Genomic DNA, 27133 nt, shown 5'->3' on the forward strand with positions numbered 1-27133 from the left:
ACAAAGCTGTCTTACGTACAAGAAGACTGACTCTCCTCATTGTTTGTGGTTTGCTTTGTGCGTTTCCTGCTAGACCAGTATTAGATTCCGTTGCACCAATGCAGCTTTACTGTTTCCGATGGACGTTCACATTGACGTTGCAACACAGACATTGTGTTGGGATTTCATTCAAATCTAACAATGCCGACTTACGTACTAGAAAACTGACTCTTCTCATTGTTTGTGGTTTGCTTTGAGCGTTACCTGGGAGATCAGTATTACATTCCGATGCACCACTGCAGCTTTACTGTATCCGATGGACCTTTACATTGACGATGAAACACAGAAATAGAGTCAAGATTTAATGCAGATCGCACAATGCAGACTTAAGTACAAGAGGGCTGACTCTTCTCATTGTTTGTGGTTTTCTTTGAGTGTTTCTTGGGAGACCAGTATTAGATTCCGATGCACTAATGCAGCTTTACTGTATCCGATGGACCCTCATATTGACGATGAAGCACAGAAATTGCGCCGGGATTTATTTCAAATGGCTCAATGCCGACTTAAGTACAAGAAGTCTGACTCTTCTCATTGCTTGTGGTTTGCTTCGAGCGTTTCCTGGGAGATCAGTATTAGATTCCGATGCGCCAATGCAGCATTACTGTATCAAATGGACCATCACATTGACGATGAAACACAGAAATTGCGTCGGGATTTAGTTCAAATGGCTCAATGCCGTCTTAAGTACAAGAAGACTGTTTCTTCTCATTGTTTCTGGTTTGCTATGTGCGTTTCCTGGGAGACCAGTATTAAATTCCGATGCACCAATGCAGCTTAACTGTATCCGATGGACCTTCACATTGATGGTGAAACACAGAAATTGCTCGGGAATTAATTCAAATGGCGCAATGCCGACATAGGTACAAGAAGACTTACTCTTCTCATTGTTTTTGGTTTGCTTTGAGCGCTTCCTGGGAGACCAGTATTAGAATCCGATGCACCAATGAAGCTTTACTATATTCGATGGACCTTCGCATTGACGACGAAACACAAAAATTGCGACGGAATTTAATTCAAATGGCACAAAGCTGACTTACGTACAAAAAGCCTGACTCTCTTCATTGTTTGTGGTTTGCTTTGAGCGTTTCCTGGGAGACCAGTATTAGATTCCGTTGCCCCAATGCAGCATTACTGTATCCGATGGACGTTCACATTGACGTTGAAACACAAAATTGCGTCGGGATTTCTTTCAAATGGAACAATGCCGACTTACGTACAAGATGACTGACTCTTCTCATTGTTTGTGGTTTCATATGAGCGATTCCTGGGAGACCAGTACTAGATTCCGATGCACCAATGCAGCTTAACTGTATCCGATGGACCTTCACATTGATGGTGAAACTCAGAAATTGCTCGGGATTTAATTCAAATGGCGCAATGCCGACTTAAGTACAAGAAGACTTACTCTTCTCATTTTTTGTGATTTGGTTTGAGCGTTACCTGGGAGACCAGTATAAGATTCCGATGCACCAATGCAGCTTTGCTTATCCGATGGACCTTCACATTGACGATGAAACACAGAAATAGCGTCGGGATTTGATTCAAATGGCACAATGCCGACTTAAGTACGAGAAGACTGACTCATCTCATTGTTTGTGGTTTCATATGAGCTTTTCCTGAGAGACCAGTATTAGATACCGATGCACCAATGCAGCCTTACTGAATCCAATGGACCTTCCCACTGACGATGAAACACAGAATTTGCGTCGGGATTTAATTCAAATGCCACAATGATGATTTAAGTACAAGAAGTCTGACTCTTCTCATTGTTTGCGGTTTCCTATGAACGTTTCCTGGGAGACCAGTACTAAATTCCGATGCACCAATGCCGCTTTCCTGTATCCGATGGACCTTCATATTGACGATGAAACACAGAAATTGCATTGGGATTTAATTCAAATGGCACAATGCCCACTTAAGTACAAAAAGACCGAAACATCTCATTGTTAGTGGTTTTCTACGTGCTTTTCCCTGGAGACTAATGCAGATTTACTGTATACCATGTACCTTCACATTGACGATGAAACACAGAAATTGCGTCGGGATTCATTTCAAGTGGCACAATGCCGACTTATGTACATGTAGACAGACTATTCGCATTGTTTGTGGTTTGCTTAGAGCGTTTCCTGGGAAACCAGTATTAGATTCCCGTCCACTAATGCAGTTTTACTGTATCCGATGGACCTTCATATTGACGATGAAACGCAGAAATTGCGTTGGGATTTAATTCAAATGCCACAATGCCGACTTAAGTACACGAAGACTGTCTCTTCTCATTGTTTGTGGTTTCTTATGAGCGCTTCCTGGGAGACCAGTATTAGGTTCCGATGCACCAATGCTAATTTACAGTATCCGTTGGACCTTCACATTGACGATGAAACACAGAAATTGCGTCGGGATTTAATTCAAATGGCACAATGCCGACTTAAGTACAGGAAGACCACTTCTTCGAATTGTTTGTGAAATGCTTCGAGCGTTTCCTGGGAGACCAGTATTAGATTCCGATGCACGTATGCAGCTTTACTTTATTTGATGGACCTTCACACTGACGATGAAACACAGAAATTGCGTCTTGATTTTATTCAAATGGCACAATGCCGACTTAAATACAAGAAGACTGACTCTTCTCATTGTTTGTGAATTGCTTTGAGCGTTCCCTGCGGACCAGTATTGGATTCCGATTCACCAATGCAGCTATACTCTATCCGATGGACCTTCACATTGACAATGAAACACCGAAATTGCGTCGGGATTTAATTCAAATGGCACAATGCCAACTTAAGTACAAAAAGACAGACACTTCTCATTGTGTGTCGTTTTCTTTGAGCGTTTCCTGGGAGACCAGTATTAGATTCAGATGCAACACTGCAGCTTTACTGTATCCGATGGACCTTAACATCGAAGATGAAACACAGAAATTGCGTCGGGATGTAATTTAAATGGCACAATGCCGACTTAAGTACAAGAAGACTGACTCTTCTCACTGTTTGTGAATTGCTTTGAGCGTTCCCTGGCAGACCATAATTGGATATCGATGCTCCAATGCAGCTTTACTGTATCCGATGGACCTGCACATTGACAGTGAAACACAGATATTGCCCACTTAAGTACAAGTGGACTGACTCTTCTTATTGTTTGTGGTTTGCTTTGAGCGTTTCCTGGGTGACCAGTATTAGATTTCGATGCACCAAACCAGCTTTACTGTATCCGATGGACCTTCACATTGACGATGAAACACAGAAATTGCGTTGCGATTTACTTCACATGGCACAATGCTGACTTAAGTACAAGACGTCTGATTCTTCTCATTGCTTGTGGTTTGCTTTGAGCGTTCCAGGGAGACCAGTATTAGATTCCCGTGCGCAAATGCAGTTTTACTGTATCCGATGGACCTTCATAATTACGATGAATCGCAGAAATTGCGTCTGGATTTAATTCAAATGCCACAATGAAGACATAAGTACACGAAGACTGTCTCTTCTCATTGTTTGTGGTTTCTTATGAGAGTTTCGTGGAAGACCAGTATTAGGTTCAGATGCACCAATGCAGCTTTACTGTATCCGTTGGACCTTCACACTGACGATGAAACACAGAAATTGCGTCGGGATTTAATTCAAATAGCTCAATGCCAACTTGAGTACAAGAAGACTGACTCTTCTCATTGTTTGTGGTTTGCTTCAAGCGTTTCCTGATAGACCAGTTTTGGATTCCGATGAACCAATGCAGCTTCACTGTATCCGTAGGTCCTTCACATTGACGATGAAATACAGAAATTGCGTCGGGATTTAATTCAAATGGCACAATGCCGACTTAAGTACAGGAAGACCGCTTCTTCGAATTGTTTGTGAAATGCTTCAAGAGTTTCCTGGGAGACCAGTATTAGATTCCGATGCACGTATGCAGCTTTACTGTATTTGATGGACCTTCACACTGACGATGAAGCACAGAAATTGCGTTGGGATTTAATTCAAATGGCACAATGCCGACTTAAGTACAAGAAGACAGACATTCTCATTGTTTGTGGTTTGCTTTGAGGGTTTCTTGGGAGACCAGTATCATATTCCGATGCACCAATGCAGCTTTACTGTATCCGATGGACCTTCACATTGACGATGAAATACAGGAATTGTGTTAAGAATTAATTCAAATGGCACAATGCCGACATAAGTACAAGAAGCCTGACTCTTCTCATTATTTGTGGTTTGCTTTGAGAGTTTCCTCGGAGACCAGTATTAGATTCCGATGCACCAATGCAGCTTCACTGTATGCGGTGGACCTTCACATTGACGATGAGACATAGAATTTGCGTCGGGATGTAATTCAAATGGCACAATGCCGACTTAAGTACAAGAAGACTGACTCTTCTCATTGTTTGTGGTTTCCTATGAGCGTTTCCTTAGAGACCAGTATTAGATTCCGATGCACCAATGCAACTTTACTGTATCCGATGGACCTTCACATTGACGATGAAACAAAGAAATTGCGTCGGGATTAAATTCAAGTGGCATAAAGCCGACGTAAGTACTAGAAGACCAACTCTTCTCATTGTTTGTGGTTTGCTTTGAGCGTTTCCTCGGAGAACATTATTGGATTACGATGCACCAATGCAGCTTTACTGTATCCGATGGACTCTCACGTTGAAGCTGAAACACAGAAATTGCGTCGGGATTCAATTCAAATGGCACAATGCCGACATAAGTACAAGAAGACTGACTCTGCTTATTGTTTGTGGTTTGCTTTGAGCGTTTCTTGGGAGACTAGTATTAGATTCCGGTGCTCAAATGCAGCTTTACTGTATCTGATGGACCTTCACATTGACGATGAAACACAGACATTGCGTCGGGATTTAATTTAAATGGCTCAATGCCGACTTAAATACAACAAGACTGACTCTTCTCATTGATTGTGGTTTGCTTTGAGCGTTTCCTGGGAGATTAGTATTAGATTCCGATGCACCAATGCAGCTTTACTGTATCCGATGGACCATTACAATGACTATGAAACACAGAAATTGCGTCAAGATTTAATGCAAATCGCACAATGCAGACATAAGTACAAGAAGGCTGACTCTTTTCATTGTTTGTGGCTTGCTTCGAACGTTTCCCTGATAGACCAGTATTAGATTCCGATGAACCAATGCAGCTTTACTGTAAGCGATGGACCTTCACATTGACGTTGAAATACAGAAATTGCGTCGGGATTTAATTCAAATGGCACAATGCCCACATAAGTACAAGAAGACTGACACTTCTGATTGTTTGTTGTTTTCTATGAGCGTTTCCTGAGAGACTAATGCAGATTTACTGTATTTGATGTACCTTCACATTGACGATGGAACACAGAAATTGCGTCGGGATTTAATTCAAATATCACAATGCCGACTTACATTCAAGTAGACTGCCCCTTCTCATTGTTTGTGGTTTGCTTTAAGCGGTTCCTGGGTGACCAGTATTAGATTCCGATGCACCAATGCAGCTTTACTGTATCAGACGGACATTCACATTGACGACGAAACACAGAAATTGCGTCGGGATTTAATTCAAATGGCACAATGCTGACAAGGTACAAGATGACTGACTCTTCTCATTGTTTGTGGTTTGCTTTGAGCGTTTCCTGGGAGACCAGTATTCGATTCCGATGCACCAATACAGCTCTACTGTATCCGATGGACCTTCACATTGACGATGAAACACAGAAATTGCGTCGGGATTTAATTCAAATGGCACAATGCCGACTTACGTACAAGAAGACTGACTCTTCTCATTGTTTGTGGTTTGCTTTGAGCGTTTCCTGGGAGACTAGTATTAGATTCCGACACACCAATGCAGCTTTACTGTATCCGATGGACCTTCACATTCACGATGAAACACAGAAATTGCGCCGGGATTTAATTCAATGGCACTACGCTGACTTAAGTACAAGGAGACTGACTCTTCTAATTGTTTGTGGTTTGCTTTGAGCGTTTCCTGGGAGACCAGTATTAGATTCCAATGCACCAATGCTCCTTTACTGTATCCGATGGTCCTTCACATTGACGATGAAAGACAGAAATTGCGCCGGGATTTAATTCAATGGCACAATGCCGACTTGAGTACAAGAAGACTGACTATTCCCATTGTGTGTTAATTACTTTGCGCGATTCCTGGGAGACCATAATTGGATTCCGATGCACCAATGCAGCTTTACTGTATCCGATGGACCTGCACATTGACGGTGAAACACAGATATTGTCTCGGGATTTAATTCAAATGGCTCAATGCCGACTTAAGTACAAGTAGACTGACTCTTCTCATTGTTTGTGGTTTGCTTTGAGCGTTTCCTGGGAGATCAGTATTAGATTCCGATGCACCAAAGCAGCTTTACTGTATCCGATGGACCTTCACATTGACGATGAAACACAGAAATTGTGTCGTATTTTAATTCAAATGGCACAATGCCGACTTAAGTACAAGAAGACTGACTCTTCTCATTGTTTGTGGTTTGCTTTGAGCGTATCCTGTGATACCAGTATTAGATTCCGATGCAGCAATGCAGCTTTACTGTATCCGATGGACCTGCACATTGACGCTGAAACACAGATATTGTGTCCTGATTTACGAGGGCAGTTCAATAAGTAATGCAGCACATTTTTTTTCCGAAACAGGGGTTGTTTAATTCAGCATTCAAATACACCAGGTTATTCCCCAATCTTTTAGCTACACAACAATATTTTTCAACGTAATCTCCATTCAATGCTACGGCCTTACGCCACCTTGAAATGAGGGCCTGTATGCCTGCACGGTACCATTCCACTGGTCGATGTCGGAGCCAACGTCGTACTGCATCAATAACTTCTTCATCATCCGCGTAGTGCCTCCCACGGATTGCGTCCTTCATTGGGCCAAACATGTGGAAATCCGACGGTGCGAGATCGGGGCTGTAGGGTGCATGAGGAAGAACAGTCCACTGAAGTCTTGTGAGCTCCTCTCGGGTGCGAAGACTTGTGTGAGGTCTTGCGTTGTCATGAAGAAGGAGAAGTTCGTTCAGATATTTGTGCCTACGAACACGCTGAAGTCGTTTCTTCAATTTCTGAAGAGTAGCACAATACACTTCAGAGTTGATCGTTTGACCATGGGGTAGGACATCGAACAGAATAACCCCTTCAGCGCCCCAGAGGACTGTAACCATGACTTTACCGACTGAGGGAATGGCTTTAAACTTTTTCTTGGTAGGGGAATGGGTGTGGCGCCACTCCATTGATTGCCGTTTTGTTTTAGGTTCAAAGTGATGAACCCATGTTTCATCGCCTGTAACAATCTTTGACAAGAAATTGTCACCCTCAGTCACATGACGTGCAAGCAATTCCGCACAGATTGTTCTCCTTTGCTCTTTATGGTGTTCGGTTAGGCGACGGACCCAGCGGGAACAAACCTTTGAATATCCCAACTGGTGAACAATTGTGGCAGCACTACCAACAGAGACGTCAAGTTGAGCACTGAGTTGTTTGATGGTGATCCATCGATCATCTCGAACGAGTGTGTTCGCACGCTCCGCCATTGCAGGAGTCACAGCTGTGCACGGCCTGCCCGCACGCAGGAGATCAGACAGTCTTGCTTGACCTTGCGGCGATGATGACACACGCTTTGCCCAACGACTCACCGTGCTTTTGTCCACTGCCAGATTACCGTAGACATTCTGCAAGCGCCTATGAATATCTGAGATGCCCTGGTTTTCCGCCAAAAGAATCTCATCACTGCCCGTTGTTTGCAACGAACATCCGTTACAGACGCCCTTTTAACAGCTCCGCACAGCGCTGCGCCCTGTCGGAAGTCAATGCAACTATACGAAACGAAGCGGGAATGTTTGAAAATATTTTACAAGAAATTTCCGGTTTTTTCAACCAAAATTGGCAGAGAAAAAAAATGTGTTGCATTACTTATTGAACTACCCTCGTAATTCAATTTTCTCAATGCCGACTTAAGTACATGTAGACTGAATCCTCTCATTGTTTGTGGTTTGCTTTGAGCGTTTCCTGGGAGACCAGTATTAGATTCCGATGAATCAATGCAGCTTTACTGTATACGATGGACCTTCACATTGACGATGAAACACAGAAATTGCGTCGGGATTTAATTCAAATGGCACAATGCCGACTTATGTAGAAGTTGACTGACTCTTCTCATTGTTTGTGGTTTGCTTTGAGCGATTCCTGGGTGACCAGTATTAGATTCCGATGCACCAATGCAGCTTTACTGTATCTGATGGACTTTCACATTGACGATGAAACACAGAAATTGCGTCGGGATTTAATTCAAATAGCACAATGCTGACAAGGTACAAGAAGACTGACGATTCTCATTGTTTGTGGTTTGCTTTGAGCGTTGCCTGGGAGACTAGTATTAGATTCTGATGCACCAATGCAGCTGTACTGTATCCTATGGACCTTCACATTGACGATGAAACAGAGAAATTGGGTCGGGATTTAATTAAATAGCTCAATGCCAACTTACGTACATGAAGACTAACTCTTTCCATTGTTTGTGGTTTGTTTTGAGCGTTTCCTGGGAGACCAGTACTAGATACCAATGCACCAATGCTGCTTTCCTGTATACGATGAACCTTCACATTGACGATGAAACACAGAAATTGCGCCGGGATTTAATTCAAGTGGCACAATTCCGACTTAAGTACAAGAAGACTGACTCTTCTCATTGTTTGTGAATTGCTTTGAGCGTTCCCTGGGAGACCATAATTTGCTTTCCGATGCTCCAATGCAGCTTTACTGTATCCGATGGACCTGCACATTGACAGTGAAACACAGATATTGTGTCGGGATTTAATTCAAATGGCTCAATGCCGACTTCAGTACAAGTAGACTGACTCTTCTCATTGTTTGTGGTTTGCTTTGAGCGTTTCCTGGGAGACCAGTATTAGATCTCGATGCACCAAAGCAGCTTTACTGTATCCGATGGACTTTCACATTTGACGATGAAACACAGAAATTGCGTCGGGATTTAATTCATATGGCTCAATGATGATTTAAGTACAAGAAGTCTGACTCTTCTCATTGTTTGCGGTTTCCTATGAACGTTTCCTGGGAGACTAGTATTAAATTCCGATGCACCAATGCCGCTTTCCTGTATCCGATGGACCTTCATATTGACGATGAAACACAGAAATTGCATTGGGATTTAATTCAAATGGCACAATGCCCACTTAAGTACAAGAAGACCGAAACATCTCATTGTTAGTGGTTTTCTACGTGCTTTTCCCTGGAGACTAATGCAGATTTACTGTATACCATGTACCTTCACATTGACGATGAAACACAGAAATTGCGTCGGGATTCATTTCAAGTGGCACAATGCCGACTTAAGTACATGTAGACTGACTATTCTCATTGTTTGTGGTTTGCTTAGAGCGTTTCCTGGGAGACCAGTATTAGATTCCCGTCCACTAATGCAGTTTTACTGTATCCGATGGACCTTCATATTGACGATGAAACGCAGAAATTGCGTTGGGATTTAATTCAAATGCCACAATGCCGACTTAAGTACACGAAGACTGTCTCTTCTCATTGTTTGTGGTTTCTTATGAGCGTTTCCTGGGAGACCAGTATTAGGTTCCGATGCACCAATGCAGCTTTACAGTATCCGTTGGACCTTCACATTGACGATGAAACACAGAAATTGCGTCGGGATTTAATTCAAATAGCTCAATGCCAACTTAAGTACAAGAAGACTGACTCTTCTCATTGTTTGTGGTTTGCTTCGAGCGTTTCCTGATAGACCAGTATTGGATTCCGATGAACCAATGCAGCTTTACTGTATCCGTAGGACCTGCACATTGACGATGAAACACAGAAATTGCGTCGGGATTTAATTCAAATGGCACAATGCCGACTTAAGTACAGGAAGACCACTTCTTCGAATTGTTTGTGAAATGCTTCGAGCGTTTCCTGGGAGACCAGTATTAGATTCCGATGCACGTATGCAGCTTTACTTTATTTGATGGACCTTCACACTGACGATGAAACACAGATATTGCGTCTTGATTTTATTCAAATGGCACAATGCCGACTTAAATACAAGAAGACTGACTCTTCTCATTGTTTGTGAATTGCTTTGAGCGTTCCCTGCGGACCAGTATTGGATTCCGATTCACCAATGCAGCTACACTCTATCCAATGGACCTTCACATTGACGATGAAACACCGAAATTGCGTCGGGATTTAATTCAAATGGCACAATTCCGACTTAAGTACAAGTAGACTTACTCTTCTCATTGTTTGTGGTTTCCTTTGAGCGTTTCCTGGGAGACCAGTATTACATTCCGAAGCACCAATGCAGCTTTACTGTATCCGATGGAACTTCACATTGATAATGAAACACAATAATTGCATCGGGATTTAATTCAAATGGCACAATGCCAACATAAGTACAAAAACACAGACACTTCTCATTGTGTGTCGTTTTCTTTGAGCGTTTCCTGGGAGACCAGTATTAGATTCAGATGCAACACTGCAGCTTTACTGTATCCGATGGACCTTAACATCGAAGATGAAACACAGATATTCCGTCGGGATGTAATTTAAATGGCACAATGCCGACTTAAGTACAAGAAGACTGACTCTTCTCACTGTTTGTGAATTGCTTTGAGCGTTCCCTGGCAGACCATAATTGGATTCCGATGCTCCAATGCAGCTTTACTGTATCCGATGGACCTGCACATTGACAGTGAAACACAGATATTGCCCACTTAAGTACAAGTGGACTGACTCTTCTTATTGTTTGTGGTTTGCTTTGAGCGTTTCCTGGGAGACCAGTATTAGATTTCGATGCACCAAACCAGCTTTACTGTATCCGATGGACCTTCACATTGACGATGAAACACAAAAATTGCGTTGCGATTTATTTCACATGGCACAATGCTGACTTAAGTACAAGACGTCTGATTCTTCTCATTGCTTGTGGTTTGCTTTGAGCGTTCCAGGGAGACCAGTATTAGATTCCCGTGCGCAAATGCAGTTTTACTGTATCCGATGGACCTTCATAATTACGATGAAACGCAGAAATTGCGTCTGGATTTAATTCAAATGCCACAATGCCGACTTAAGTACACGAAGACTGTCTCTTCTCATTGTTTGTGGTTTCTTATGAGAGTTTCGTGGAAGACCAGTATTAGGTTCAGATGCACCAATGCAGCTTTACTGTATCCGTTGGACCTTCACATTGACGATGACACACAGAAATTGCGTCGGGATTTAATTCAAATAGCTCAATGCCAACTTGAGTACAAGAAGACTGACTCTTCTCATTGTTTGTGGTTTGCTTCAAGCGTTTCCTGATAGACCAGTTTTGGATTCCGATGAACCAATGCAGCTTTACTGTATCCGTAGGACCTTCACATTGACGATGAAACACAGAAAATGCGTCGGGATTTAATTCAAATGGCACAATGCCGACTTAAGTACAGGAAGACCGCTTCTTCGAATTGTTTGTGAAATGCTTCAAGCGTTTCCTGGGAGACCAGTATTAGATTCCGATGCACGTATGCAGCTTTACTGTATTTGATGGACCTTCACACTGACGATGAAGCACAGAAATTGCGTTGGGATTTAATTCAAATGGCACAATGCCGACTTAAGTACAAGAAGACAGACATTCTCATTGTTTGTGGTTTGCTTTGAGGGTTTCTTGGGAGACCAGTATCATATTCCGATGCACCAATGCAGCTTTACTGTATCCGATGGACCATTACAATGACTATGAAACACAGAAATTGCGTCAAGATTTAATGCAAATCGCACAATGCAGACATAAGTACAAGAAGGCTGACTCTTTTCATTGTTTGTGGCTTGCTTCGAACGTTTCCCTGATAGACCAGTATTAGATTCCGATGAACCAATGCAGCTTTACTGTAAGCGATGGACCTTCACATTGACGATGAAATACAGAAATTGCGTCGGGATTTAATTCAAATGGCACAATGCCGACTTATGTATAGGAGGACCGCTTCTTCGAATTGCTTGTGAATTGCTTCGAGTGTTTCCTGGGAGACCAGTATTAGATTCCGATGCACCAATGCAGCTGTACTGTATCCTATGGACCTTCACATTGACGATGAAACAGGGAAATTGCGTCGGGATTTAATGAAATAGCTCAATGCCAACTTACGTACATGAAGACTAACTCTTCCCATTGTTTGTGGATTGTTTTGAGCGTTTCCTGGGAGTTCAGTATTAGATTCCGGTGAACCAATGCAGCTTTACTGTATCCGATGGACATTTACATTGACGATGAAACACAGAAATTGCGTCGGGATTTAATTCAAATGGTACAATGCCGACTTAAGTACAGGAAGACTGACATGTCTCATTGTAAGTGAAATGCTTCGAGCGATTCCTGGGAGACCAGTATTAGTTTCCGATGCCCGTATGCAGCCTTACTGTATTTTATGGACCTTCACATTGCCGATGAAACACAGAAATTGCGTAGGGATATAATTTAAATGGCACAATGCCGACATAAGTACAAGGAGACTGGCTCTTCTCATTGTTTGTGGTTTGCTTTGAGCGTTTCTTGGGAGACCAGTATTGAATTCCCGTGCACTAATGCAGTTTTACTGTATCCGATGGACCTTCATATTGACGATGAAACGCAGAAATTGCGTTGGGATTTAATTCAAATGCCACAATGCCGACTTAAGTACACGAAGACTGTCTCTTCTCATTGTTTGTGGTTTCTTATGAGCGTTTCCTGGGAGACCAGTATTAGGTTCCGATGCACCAATGCAGCTTTACAGTATCCGTTGGACCTTCACATTGACGATGAAACACAGAAATTGCGTCGGAATTTAATTCAAATAGCTCAATGCCAACTTAAGTACAAGAAGACTGACTCTTCTCATTGCTTGTGGTTTGCTTCGAGCGTTTCCTGATAGACCAGTATTGGATTCCGATGAACCAATGCAGCTTTACTGTATCCGTAGGACCTTCACATTGACGACGAAACACAGAAATTGCGTCGGGATTTAATTCAAATGGCACAATGGCGGCTTAAGTACAGGAAGACCACTTCTTCGAATTGTTTGTGAAATGCTTCGAGCGTTTCCTGGGAGACCAGTATTAGATTCCGATGCACGTATGCAGCTTTACTTTATTTGATGGACCTTCACACTGACGATGAAACACAGAAATTGCGTCTTGATTTTATTCAAATGGCACAATGCCGACTTAAATACAAGAAGACTGACTCTTCTCATTGTTTGTGAATTGCTTTGAGCGTTCCCTGTGGACCAGTATTGGATTCCGATTCACCAATGCAGCTATACTCTATCCGATGGACCTTCACATTGACGATGAAACACCGAAATTGCGTCGGGATTTAATTCAAATGGCACAATTCCGACTTAAGTACAACTAGACTTACTCTTCTCATTGTTTGTGGTTTCCTTTGAGCGTTTCCTGGGAGACCAGTATTACATTCCGAAGCACCAATGCAGCTTTACTGTATCCGATGGAACTTCACATTGATAATGAAACACAATAATTGCATCGGGATTTAATTCAAATGGCACAATGCCAACTTAAGTACAAAAAGACAGACACTTCTCATTGTGTGTCGTTTTCTTTGAGCGTTTCCTGGGAGACCAGTATTAGACTCAGATGCAACACTGCAGCTTTACTATATCCGATGGACCTTAACATCGAAGATGAAACACAGAAATTGCGTCGGGATGTAATTTAAATGGCACAATGCCGACTTAAGTACAAGAAGGCTGACTCTTTTCATTGTTTGTGGCTTGGTTCGAACGTTTCCTGATAGACCAGTATTAGATTCCGATGAACCAATGCAGCTTTACTGTAAGCGATGGACCTTCACATTGACAATGAAATACAGAAATTGCGTCGGGATTTAAGTCAAATGGCACAATGCCGTCTTATGTACAGGAGGACCGCTTCTTCGAATTGTTTGTGAATTGCTTCGAGTGTTTCCTGGGAGACCAGTATTAGATTCCGATGCATGTATGCAGTGTTACTGTATTTGATGGACTTTCACACTGGCGATGAAGCACAGAAGTTGCGTCGGGATTTAATTCAAATGGCTCAATGTCGACTTAAATACATCAAGACTGAATCTTCTCATTGTGTCTGGTTTGCTTTGAGCGTTTCCAAGGGAGACCAGTATTAGATTCCAATGCACCAATGCTGCATTATTGTATCCGATTGACGTTCACATTGACGATGAAACACAGAAATTGCGTCGGGATTTAATTCAAATGGCACAATTCCGACTTAAGTACAAGTAGACTTACCCTTCTCATTGTTTGTGGTTTCCTATGAGCGTTTCCTGGGATACCAATATTAGATTCTGAAGCACCAATAAAGCTTTACTGTATCCGATGGAACTTCACATTGATAATGAAACACAGAATTTGCGTCGGGATTTAATTCAAGTGGCACAACGCCAACTTGAGTACAAGAAGACTGACACTTTTCATTGTTTGTCGTTTTCTTTGAGCGTTTCCTGGGAGACCAGTATTAGATTCTGATGCACCAATGGAGCTTTACTATATCCGATTGACCTTAACATCGAAGATGAAACACAGAAATTGCGTCGGGATGTAATTCTAATGGCACAATGCCGACTTAAGTACAAGAAGACTGACTCTTCTCATTGTTTGTGGTTTCTTTTGAGTGTCTCGTGGGAGAGCAGTATTAGATTCCGATGCACAAATGCAGCTTTACTGTATCCAATGGACTTTCACATTGATGATGAAACACAGAAATTGCGTCGGGATTTCGTTCAAATGGCACAATGCCGACTTAAGTACTAGAAGACTGACTCTTCTCATTAACTGTGGTTCTTTGAGCGTTTCCTGGGAGACCAGTATTAGATTCCGATACACCAATGCAGCTTCACTGTATCTGATGGACCTTCACATTGACGATGAGACACAGAATTTGCTTCGGGATGTAATTCAAATGCACAATGCCGACTTAAGTACAAGAAGACTGACTCTTCTCATTGTTTGTGGTTTCCTATGAGCGTTTCCTTGGAGACCAGTATTAGATTCCGATGCACTAATGCAACTTTACTGTATCCGATGGACCTATACATTGACAATGAAGCAAAGAAATTGCGTCGGGATTAAATTCAAGTGGCACAAAGCCGACGTAAGTACTAGAAGACTAAATCTTTTCAATGTTTGTGGTTTGCTTTGAGCGTTTCCTGGGAGACCATTATTGGATTCCGATGCACCAATGCAGCTTATCTGTATCCGATGGACCTTCACATTGAAGCTGAATCACAGAAATTGCATCGGGATTTAATTCAAATGGCACAATGCCGACTTAAATACAGGAAGACCGACTCTTCTCATTGTTTGTGAAATGCTTCGAGCGTTTTCTGGGAGGGCAGTATTAGATTACGATGCACGTATGCAGCTTTAGTGTATTTGTTGGATCTTTACACTGACGATGAAGCACAGAAAATGGGTCGGGATTTAATTCAAATGGCACAATGCCGAATTAAGTACAAATAGACAGACTCTTCCCATTGTTAGTGGTTTGCTTCGAGGTTTTCTTGGGAGACCAGCATTAGATTCCGCTGCACCAATGCAGCTTTACTGTATCCGATGGACCTTTACGTTGACGATGAAACACAGACACTGCGTCGGCATTTAATGAAAAAGGCACAATGCCGACTTAAGTACAAGAAGAATATATCTTCTCATTGTTTCTTTTTTGCTTTGAGCGTGTCCTGGGAGATCAATATTAGATTCCGATGCACTACTGTAGGTTTACTCTATCGCTTGGACCTTCACTTTGAGGATGAAACACGAAAATTGCGTCGGGATTTAATACAAAACGCATAATGCCGAGTTAAGGACAATAAGAGTAAATCTTCTCATTGTTTCTGGTTTGCTTTGAGCGTTTCCTGGGAGATCAGTATTAGATTCCGATGCACTACTGCTCGTTTACTCTACCCCTTGGACCTTCACATTTAGGATGAAACACGGAAATTGCATCGGGATTTAATACAAAACGCACAATGCCGAATTAAGAACAAGAAGAGTAAATCTTCTCATGGTTTCTGGTTTGCTTTGAGCGTTTCCTGGGAGATCAGTATTAGATTCCGATTCACTACTGCACTTTACTCTTCCCCTTGGACTTCACATTGACGATAAAACACAGAAATTACTTCGGGATTTAATACAAATGCCTCAATGCCGACTTAAGTACAAGATGAATAAATATTCTCATTGTTTCTGGTTTTTGCTTTGAGCGTTTCCTGGGAGGTCAATATTAGATTCCGATTCCAAACTGTAGCTTTACTCTATCGCTTGGACCTTTACATTGAGGATGAAACACAGAAATTACGTCGGGCATTAATACAAAACGCACTATGCCGACTTACATACAAGAAGAGTAAATCTTCTCACTGTTTCTGGTTTGCTTTGCGCGTTTCCTGGGAGATCAGTATTAGATTACGATGCACTACTGCTGCTTTACTCTATTCCTTGGATCTTCACATTGACGATGAAACACAGAAATTGCGTCGGGATTTAATACAAAAGGCACAATGACGACTTAAGTACAAGAAGATTAAATCTTCTCATTGTTTCTGGTTTGCTTTGAGTGTTTCCTGGGAGATCAGTATTAGATTCCGATGCACTGCTGTAGCTTTACTCTATCGCTTGGACCTTCACATTGTCGATGAAACACAGGAATTGCGTCGAAATTTAATACAAAATGCACAATGCCGACATAAGTACAAGAAGAGTGACTCTTCTCATTGTTTCTGGTTTGCTTTGAGCGTTTCCTGGGAGACCAGTATTGGATTGCGATGCACCACTGCAGCGTTAGTGGATCCCTTGGACCTTCACATTGACGAAAAAACACAGAAATTGCGACGCGATTTAATACAAAAGGCACAATGCCGACTTAAGTACAAGTAAAGTGAATCTTCTCATTGTTTCAGGTCTGCTCTGAGCGTTTCCTTTGAGACCAGTATTAGATTTCGATGCACCACATCAGGTTTACTGTATCCCTTGGACCTTCACGTTTACGATGGTACACAGAAATTGCGTGGGATTTAATACAAAAGGCACAATGCGAACTTAAGTACAAGGAGAGTAAATCTTCTCATTGATACTGGTTTGCTTTGAGCGTTTCCCGATTTAATTCAAATGGCACAATGCCGACTAAAGTACAAGAATACTGACTCTTCTCATTGTTTGTGATTTGCTTTGAGCGTTACCTGGGCGATCAGTATTAGATTCCGATGCGCCAATGCAGCATTACTGTATCAGATGGACCATCACATTGATGGTGAAACACAGAAATTGCTCGGGATTTAATTCAAATGGCGCAATGCCGACATAGGTACAGGAAGACTGTCTCTTCTCATTGTTTTTGGTTTGCTTTGAGCGTTTCCTGGGAGACCAGTATTAGATTCCGTTGCACCAATGCAGCATTACTGTATCCGATGGACGTTCACATTGACGTTGAAACACAAAATTGCGTCGGGATTTCTTTCAAATGGAACAATGCCGACTTACGTACAAGAAGACTGACTCTTCTCTTTGTTTGTGGTTTCATATGAGCGATTCCTGGGAGACCAGTATTAGATTCTGATGCACCAATGCAGCTTTATTGTATCCGATGGACCTTCACATTGACGATGAAACACAGAAATTGCGTCGGGATTTAATACAAAATGCACAATGCCGACTTATGTACAAGAAGAGTGACTCTTCTCATTGTTTGTGGCTTACTTTGAGCGTTTTCTGGCAGATCAGTATTAGATTGCAATGCACTACTGCTGCTTTACTCTATCCCTCGGACCTCCACATTGACGATGAAACACAGAAATTAAGTCGGGATTTAAAATAAAAAGCACAATGCCGACATAAGTACAAGAGGAGTAAATCTTTTCATTGTTTCTTGTATTGCTTTGAGCGTTTCCTGGGCGATCATTATTAGATTCCGATGCACTACTGCAGCTTTACTCTATCCCTTGGACCTTCACATTGACGATGAAACACGGATATTGCGTCGGGATTTAATACAAAAGGCATAATGCCGACTTAAGTACAAGCAGTGTATATCTTGTCATTGTTTCTGGTTTGCTTTGAGAGTTTCCTGGGAGACCAGTATTAGATTTCGATGCACCACATCAGGTTTACTGTATCCCTTGGACCTTCACGTTTACGATGGTACACAGAAATTGCGTGGGATTTAATACAAAAGGCACAATGCGAACTTAAGTACAAGGAGAGTAAATCTTCTCATTGATACTGGTTTGCTTTGAGCGTTTCCCGATTTAATTCAAATGGCACAATGCCGACTAAAGTACAAGAATACTGACTCTTCTCATTGTTTGTGATTTGCTTTGAGCGTTACCTGGGCGATAAGTATTAGATTCCGATGCGCCAATGCAGCATTACTGTATCAGATGGACCATCACATTGATGGTGAAACACAGAAATTGCTCGGGATTTAATTCAAATGGCGCAATGCCGACATAGGTACAAGAAGACTGACTCTTGTCATTGTTTTTGGTTTGCTTTGAGCGTTTCCTGGGAGACCAGTATTAGATTCCGTTGCACCAATGCAGCATTACTGTATCCGATGGACGTTCACATTGACGTTGAAACACAAAATTGCGTCGGGATTTCTTTCAAATGGAACAATGCCGACTTACGTACAAGAAGACTGACTCTTCTCTTTGTTTGTGGTTTCATATGAGCGATTCCTGGGAGACCAGTATTAGATTCTGATGCACCAATGCAGCTTTATTGTATCCGATGGACCTTCACATTGACGATGAAACACAGAAATTGCGTCGGGATTTAATACAAAATGCACAATGCCGACTTATGTACAAGAAGAGTGACTCTTCTCATTGTTTGTGGCTTACTTTGAGCGTTTTCTGGCAGATCAGTATTAGATTGCAATGCACTACTGCTGCTTTACTCTATCCCTCGGACCTCCACATTGACGATGAAACACAGAAATTAAGTCGGGATTTAAAATAAAAAGCACAATGCCGACTTAAGTACAAGAAGAGTAAATCTTGTCATAGTTTCTAGATTCCGATGCGCTACTGCAGCTTTACTGTATCCGTCGGACCTTCACATTGACGATGAAACACAGAAATTGCGTCGAGAATTAAATACAAAAGGCACAATGCCGACTTAAATACAAGAAGAATAATACTTCTCATTGTTCCTTTTTTGTTTGATCGTCTCCTGGGAGATAAATATAGGATTCCGATGAACTACTGTGGCTTTACTGTATGGCTTGGACCTTCACATTGTCGATGAAACACAGGAATTGCCTCGTGATTTATTACAAAAGGCACAATGCCGTTATATGTACAAGAGGAGTGACTCCTCTCATGTTTGTGGCATGCTTTGAGCGCTTCTTGGGAGATCAGTATTAGATTCCGCTCCACCACTGCAGCTTTACTGTATCCCTAGGACATTCACATTGACGAAGAAGCACAGATATTGCTTTGGCATTTAATCAAATGGCACAATGCCGACTTAAGTACAAGAAAAGTGACTCTTCTCATTGTTTGTGGTTTGCTTTGAGCGTTTCCTGGGACACCAGTATTACATTCCAATGCACCAATGCAGCTTCTCTGTATTGGATGAACCTTCACATTGACGAACAAACACAGAAATCGCGTCGGGATTTAATTCAAATGGCACAATGCCGACTTAAGTACAAGAAGGCTGACTGTTGTCATTGTTTGTGGCTTGCTTTGAGCGTTTCCTGGGAGACCAGTATTAGATTCCGATGCACCAATGCAGCTTTACCATATCCGATGGACTTTCGCATTGACGATGGAATGCAGGAATTGCATTGGGATTTAATTGAAATGGCACTATGCCGTCTTAAGTACAAGAAGACTGACTCTCCTCATTGATTGTGGCTTCCTCTGAGCGTTCCCTGGGAGACCAGTATTATATTTTGATGCGCCAATGCAACTTTACTGTATCCGATGGACCTACACATTGTCGATGAATCACAGAAGTAGCGTCGGGATTTAATTCAAATGGCACAATGCCGACTTAAGTACAAGTTAGCTGACTCTTCTAATTGCTTGAGGTTTTCTTTGAGAGTATCCTGGGAGACCAGTTTTAGATTCCGATGCACCAATGCAGCTTTACTGTATCCGATGGACCTTCACATTGACGACGAAAAACAGACATTGCGTCGGCATTTAATACAAAAGGCACAATGCCGACTTAAGTACAAGAAGAATAAATCCACTCATTGGTTCTTTTTTGCTTTGAGCGTTTCCTGGGAGATCAATATTAGTTTTCGATGCACTACTGTAGCTTTAACCTATCGCTTGGACCTTCACATTGAGGATGAAACACAGAAATTGCGTCGGAATTTAATACAACATGCACAACGCTGAATTAAGAACAAGAAGAGTTAATCTTCTCATTGTTTCTGGTTAGCCTTGAGCGTTTCTTGGGAGATCAGTATTAGATTCCGATGCACTGTTGTAGCATTACTCTATCGCTTGGACCGTCCCATTATCGATGAAACACAGGAATTGCGTCGGGATTTAATACAAAAGGCACAAAGCCGACATACGTACAAGAAGAGTGACTCTTTTCAATGTTTGTTTCTTGCTTTGAACCTTTCCTGGGAGATCAGTATTAGATTCCGATGCACCACTGCATCGTTATTGTATCCCTTGGACCTTCACATTGACGATGAAACACAGAAACTTCGTCGGGTTTTAATAAAAAAGGCACAATGTTGACTTAAGTACAAGAAGAGTAAATCTTCTAATTGTTTCTGGTTGGCTTTGAGACTTTCCTGGGAGATCAGTATTAGCTTCCGATGCGCTGCAGTAGCTTTACACTATCGCATGGACCTTCACATTGTCAATGAAACACAGGAATTGCGTCGAAAATTAGTACAAAAGCCACAATGCCGACTTAAGTACAAGTAAAGTGAATCATCTCATTGTTTCTGGTTTGCTCTCAGCGTTTCCTAGGAGACCAGTATTAGATTTCGATGCACCACATCACGTTTACTGTATCCCTTGGACCTTCACGTTTACGATGAAACACAGAAATTGCGTGGGATTTAATACAAAAGGCACAATGCCAACTTAGGAACAAGAAGAGTAAATCTTCTCACTGTTTCTGGTTTGCTTTGAGCGTGTCCTGGGAGATCAGTATTAGATTCCCATGCACTACTGCTGCTTTACTCTATCCCTTGGACCTTCACATTGACGTTGAAACACAGAAATTGCGTCGGAATTTAATACAAAAGGCACAATGCCGACTTCAGTACAAGAAGATTAAATCTTCTGGATTGCTTTGAGCGTTTCCTGGGAGATCATTATTAGTTTCCGATGCACTGCTGTAGCTTTACTCTATCGCTTGGACATTCACATTGTCGATGGAACACAGGAATTGCGTCGGTATTTAATACAAAAGGCACAATGCCGACTTAAGTACAAGAAGAGTAAGTCTTCTCATTGTTTCTCGTTTGCTTTGAGCGTTTCCTGGGAGACCAGTATTAGATTTCGATGCACCACATCAGGTTTACTGTATCCATTGTACCCACACGTTTACGATGAAACACAGAAATTACGTCGGCATTTAATACAAAAGGCACAATGCCGACTTAAGAACAAGAAGAGTAAATCTTCTCATTGTTTCTGGTTTGCTTTGAGCGTCTGCTGGGAGATCAGTATTAGATTCCAATGCACTACTGTAGCTTTACTCTATCCCTCGGACCTTCACATTGACGATGAAACACAGAAATTGCGTCGGGAATTTAATACAAAAGGCACAATGCTGATTAAGTACAAGAACAATAAATCTTCTCATTGTTCCTTTTTTGTTTGAGCGTTTCCTGGGAGTTCAATATTGGATTCCGAAGCTCTACTGTGGCTTTACTCCATCGCATGGACCTTCACATTGAGGATGAAACACAGAAATTGCGTCGGGATTTAAGAGAAAAGGCACAATGCCGACTTAAGTACAAGAAGAGTAAATCTTCTCATTGTTTCTGGTTTACCCTGAGCGTTTCCTGGGAGATGAGTATTAGATTCCGACGCACTGCTGTAGCTTTACTGTAACGCTTGGACCTACACAATGTCGATGAAACACACGAATTGCGTTGAGATTTATTACAAAAGGCACAATGCCGACATAAGTACAAGAAGAGTGACTCGTCTCATGGTTGTGGCATTCTTTGAGCGCTTCTTGGGAGATCGGTATTAGATTCCGCTGCACCACTGCAGCGTTACTGTATCCCTTGTACATTCACATTGACGATGAAACACAGACGTTGCTTCGGCATTTAATCCAAAAGACACAATGCCGACTTAAGTACAAGAAGACTGACTATTCTCATTGTTTGTGGTTTGCTTTGAGCGTTTCCTGGGATACCTGTACTAGATTCCGATGCACCAATGCAGCTTTACCGTATCTGATGAACTTTCACATTGACGATGAAACGCAGGAATTGCATTGGGATTTAATTCAAATGGCACTATGCCGTCTTAAGTACAAGAAGACTGACTCTTCTTATTCATTGTGCTTTCCTTTGAGCGTTCCCTGGGAGACCAGTATTAGATTCCGATACAAAACGCACAACGCCCAATTGAGAAAAGGAAGAGTAAATCTTCTCATCGTTTCTGTTGTGCTTTGAGCAATTCCTGAGAGATCAGTATTAGATTCCGATGCGCTGCTGTAGCTTTACTCTATCACTTGGACCTTCACATTGTCGATGAAACACAGGAATTGCGTCGAAATTTAATACAAAAGCCACAATGCCGACTTAAGTACAAGAAAAGTGAATATTTTCATTGTTTCTCGTTTGCTCTGAGCGTTTCCTGGGAGACCAGTATTAGATATCGATGCACCACTGCAGCGTTACTGTATCCCTTGGACCTTCTCGTTTACGACGAGACACAGGAATTGCGTCGGGATTTAATACAAAAACGCACAATGCCGAATTAAGTGCAAGAAGAGTAAATCTTCTCATTGTCTCTGGTTTGCTTTGAGCGTTTCCTGGGAGATCAGTATTAGATTCCGATGCACTACCGCTCCTTTACTCTACCCCTTGGACCCTCACATTGACGATTAAACACAGAAATTGCGTCGGGATTTAATACAAAAGCCACAATGCCGACTTCAGTACAAGAAAAGTGAATATTCTCATTGTTTCTGGTTTGCTCTGAGCGTTTCCTGGGAGACCAGTATTAGATTCCGATGCACCACTGCAGTGTTACTGTATCCCTTGGACCTTCACTTTGACGATGAAACACAGAAATTGCATCGGGATTTATGACAAATGGCACAATGCCGACTTCAGTACAAGAAAAGTGAATCTTCTCAATGTACTGCTTTGATCTGAGCGTTTCCTGGGAGACCAGTATTAGATTGCGATGCACCACATCAGGTATACTCTATGCCTTGGACCTTCACGTTTACGATGAGACACAGAAATTGCATCAAGATTTAATTCAAATGGCTCAAAGATAATTTAAGTACAGGAAGACTGACTCTTCTCATTGTTTGTGGTTTGCTTTGAGCGTTTCCTGGGAGACAAGTAATAGATTCCGATGCACCAAAGCAACTTTACTGTATCCGATGGACCCTCACATTGACGATGAAACACAGAAATTGCGTCGGGATTTAATTCAAATAGCTCAATGCCGACTTAAGTACAAGAAGACTGACTCTTCTCACTGTTGTGATTTAGTTTGAGCGTTTACTGGGAGACCAGTATTACATTCCGATGCACCAATGCAGCTTTACTGTATCCAATGGACCATCACATTGACGATGAACCACAGAAATTGCGTCGCGATTTAATTCAAATGGCTAAATGCCGATTTAAGTACATGAATACTGACTCTTCTCTTTGTTACTGGTTAGCTTCGAGCGTTTCCTGGGAGACCAGTATTAGATTCCGAAGGACCAATGAAGCTTTACTGTATCCGAATGATCTTCACATTGACGATGAAACACAGAAATTGCGTCGCGATTTAATTCAAATGGCTCAATGCCGACTTAAGTACAAGAATACTGACTCTTCTCATTGTTTGTGGTTTGCTTCGAGCGTTTCCTGGGAGACCAGTATTACATTCCGATGTACCAATGCAGCTTTACTGTATCCGATGGACCTTCACATTGACGATGAAACACAGAAATTGCAACGGGATTTAATTCCAATGCCACAATGCCGACTTATGTACAAGAATACTGTCTCTTCTAATTGTTTGTGGTTTGCCTTGAGCGTTTCCCGGGAGACCAGTACTAGATTCCGATGCACCAATGCAGCTTTACTGTATCCGATGGACTATAACATTGGCGATGAAACGCAGAAATTCCGTCGGGATTTAATTCAAATGTCACAATTCCGAATTATGTACAAGACGACCGACTCTTCTCATTGTTTGTGGTTTTCTTTGAGCGTTTCCTGGGAGACCAGTATTAGATTCCGATGCACCAATGCAGCTTTACTGTACCCGATGGTCCTTCACATTTACGATGAAATACAGAAATTGCGTCGGGAGTTAATTCAAATGGCAAAATGCCGAATTAAGTTCAAGAAGACTGGCTCTTCTCATTCTTTGTGGTTTGCTTTGAGCGTTTCCTGGGAGACCAGTACTAGATTCCGATGCACCAATGCAGCTTTACTGTACACGATGCACCTTCACATTAACGATGAAATAAAGAAATTGCATCGGGATTTAATTCAAATGGCACAATGCAGACAAGGTACAAGAAGACTGACTCTTCTCATTGATTGTGGTTTGCTTTGAGCGTTTCCTGGGAGACCAGTATTAGATTCCGATGGACCAATGCAGCTTTACTGTATCCGATGGACCTTCATGTTGACGATGAAACACAGAAATTGCGACGGGATTTAATTCTAATGGCACAATGCCGACTTAAGTAGAAGAAGACTGACTCTTCTCATTGTTTGTGGTTGCTTGGAGCGTTTCCTGGGAGACCAGTGTTTATTCCGATGGACCAATGCAGCTTTACCGTATCCGATGGACCATCACATTGACGATGAAACACAGAAATTTGTGTCGGGATACAATTCAATTGACCAATGGCGACTTAAGTACAAGAAGACTGACTCATGTCATTGTTTGTGGTTTGCTTTGAGCGTTTCCTGGGAGACCAGTAATAGATTCCAATGCACCATTGCAGCTTTACAGTATCTGATGGACCTTCACATTGGCGATGAAACACAGAAATTGCGTCGGTATTTAATTCAAGTGGCTCAATGCCGACTTAAGTACAGGAAGACTGCCTATTCTCATTGTTTGTGGTTTGCTTTGAGCGTTTCCTGGGAGACCAGTATTATATTCCGATGCACCAATGCAGCTTTACTGTATCTGATGGATCATTCCATTGACGATGAAACACAGATATTGCGTCGGGATTTAATTCAAACGGCACAATGGCGACTTAAGTACAAGAAGACTGACTCTTCTCATTGTTTGTGGTTGCTTGGAGCGTTTCCTGGGAGATCAGTATTAGATTCCGATGCACCAATGCAGCTTTACCGTATCCGATGGACCTTCACATTCACGATGAAACACAGAAATTTCGTCGGGATTTAATTCAAATGGCTTAATATCAACTTAAGTACACGAACACTGACTCCTCACATTGTTTGTGGTTTGCTTTGAGCGGTTCCTGGGAGACCGGTATTAGATTCCGATGCACCAATACAGCTTTACTGCATCCGATGGACCTTCACATTGACGACGAAACTCAGAAATTGTGTCGGGATTTAATTCAAGTGGCTCAATGCCGACTTAAGTACAAGAAGACTGACTTTTCTCTTTGTTTTTGGTTTCCTTTGGGCGTTTCCTGTTAGACCAGTAATAGATTTCGATGCAGCTGTACTGTATCCGATGTACTTACACATTGACGATTAAGCGCAGAAATTACATTGCGATTCAATTCAAATATCACAACGCCGACTTAAGTACAAGAAGACTGACTCTTCTCATTGTTGTGATTTAGTTTGAGCGTTTACTGGGAGACCAGTATTACATTCCGATGCACCAATGCAGCTTTACTGTATCCAATGGACCATCACATTGACGAGGAAACACAGAAATTGCGTTGGGATTTAATTCAAATGGCACAATGCAGACAAGTTACAAGAAGACTGACTCATCTCATTGTTTGTGGTTTGCCTTGAGCGTTTCCTGGGGGACCAGTATTACATTCCGATGCACCAATGCAGCTTTACTGTATCCGTTGGACCTTCACATTGACAATGAAACTCAGAAATTGCGTAGCGATTTAATTCAAATGGCTCAATGCCGACTTAAGTACAAGAATACTGACTCTTCTCATTGTTTGTGGTTAGCTTCGAGCATTTCCTGGGAGACCAGTATTAGATATCGATACACCAATGCAACTTTACTGTATCTGATGGACCTTCACATTGACGATGAAACACAGAAATTGCGTCGGGATTTAATTCAAATGGCACAATGCCGACTTAAGTACAACAAGACTGACTCTTCTCATTGTTTGTGGTTTGCTTTGAGCGTTTCCTGGGAGACAAGTAATAGATTCCGATGCACCAAAGCAACTTTACTGTATCAGATGGACCCTCACTTTGACGATGAAATACAGAAATTGCGTCGGGCTTTAATTCAAATAGCTCAATGCCGACTTAAGTACAAGAAGACTGACTCTTCTCATTGTTGTGATTTAGTTTGAGCGTTTACTGGGAGACCAGTATTACATTCCGATGCACCAATGCAGCTTTACTGTATCCAATGGACCATCACATTGACGAGGAAACACAGAAATTGCGTTGGGATTTAATTCAAATGGCACAATGCAGCCAGGTTACAAGAAGACTGACTCATCTCATTGTTTGTGGTTTGCCTTGAGCGTTTCCTGGGGGACCAGTATTACATTCCGATGCACCAATGCAGCTTTACTGTATCCGTTGGACCTTCACATTGACAATGAAACTCAGAAATTGCGTAGCGATTTAATTCAAATGGCTCAATGCCGACTTAAGTACAAGAATACTGACTCTTCTCTTTGTTTCTGGTTAGCTTCGAGCGTTTCC

This window comes from Schistocerca americana, chromosome 4 (genome assembly GCF_021461395.2).
Source record: "Schistocerca americana isolate TAMUIC-IGC-003095 chromosome 4, iqSchAmer2.1, whole genome shotgun sequence".
NCBI classification, from domain to species: Eukaryota; Metazoa; Arthropoda; class Insecta; order Orthoptera; family Acrididae; genus Schistocerca; species Schistocerca americana.